Genomic DNA, 859 nt, shown 5'->3' with positions numbered 1-859 from the left:
AGTGCTGTCAGGAGCGGGAGGAAATTGTTCTCCTGACCTGGAAACAACCCTCACTCGGAATGAGTTTCCTGCTTCCTGATGCTCCAAGGACACCAGGGCTCAGAGCCTGGGGCTTCCAAGGGTTAGGGGGCTGGTGGGTAGAGAGTTAGGTGTTCTGCAGGGTGCAGAAGATGCTGGTGGTGTCAGCTCTGGGCTGTCCCTGGGGAGGGAGAGGGCAGAGAAATCTGCAGGGAAAGTGGGGTGTGGGGGGGTGGGGTTTGCAGAACCTGCCCTGGGGTGTCTTCAGTTCTGGGTCACTGAAGGCACAGGGCTCAGAGAAAAGCATCCATAAACCACCTAATCTGCCTAAAGAAAACTGACAGCTGGGCTTGAAAGGAACCCATTTATGGAATAATCCGAGAGTGCTGCAGCTTCTGCTGGGCAGATTCAAGAAAAAGCAGAGAGCCTCTGGGGCCAGGGGAGGGGGAGGGCTTCATTTTGCAGTGGGAGCTTTCTCCAGAAGCTTTCTCCATCAACCTGGAAGGGCATTTTCTCTTTTATCCATCATGCATCTCAGAAAAAAATTAACTAGACCTCAAAGCCATTTGCCAGCGCTGAAATGAAAGAGGCAAGAGGAAGCTTGGAGGGACAGTGAGGTGCGGCAGGAAACCAGGACAGAGCACCTTGCCCTTAACCGTGCACCAAGCCACAGTTCTGGCAAGTCCTGGAGAATTAGGGCTCGTTCTTCTGGACTTATGTAAAAGCACTAAGTCAGGGTGAGCACGTGCAATTGTCACTTCTGTCCATAAGAAATTATTGCAAACAGTATTCCCCTACCTCATAACTCAGGAAAAAAAAAAAAAGGAAGAAGAAGAAGGGC

The sequence above is a fragment of the Lontra canadensis genome, unplaced genomic scaffold (genome assembly GCF_010015895.1).
Source record: "Lontra canadensis isolate GAN:19392208 unplaced genomic scaffold, GSC_riverotter_1.0 scaffold13, whole genome shotgun sequence".
Taxonomy (NCBI): domain Eukaryota; kingdom Metazoa; phylum Chordata; class Mammalia; order Carnivora; family Mustelidae; genus Lontra; species Lontra canadensis.
This window is presented reverse-complemented; position numbering follows the sequence as displayed.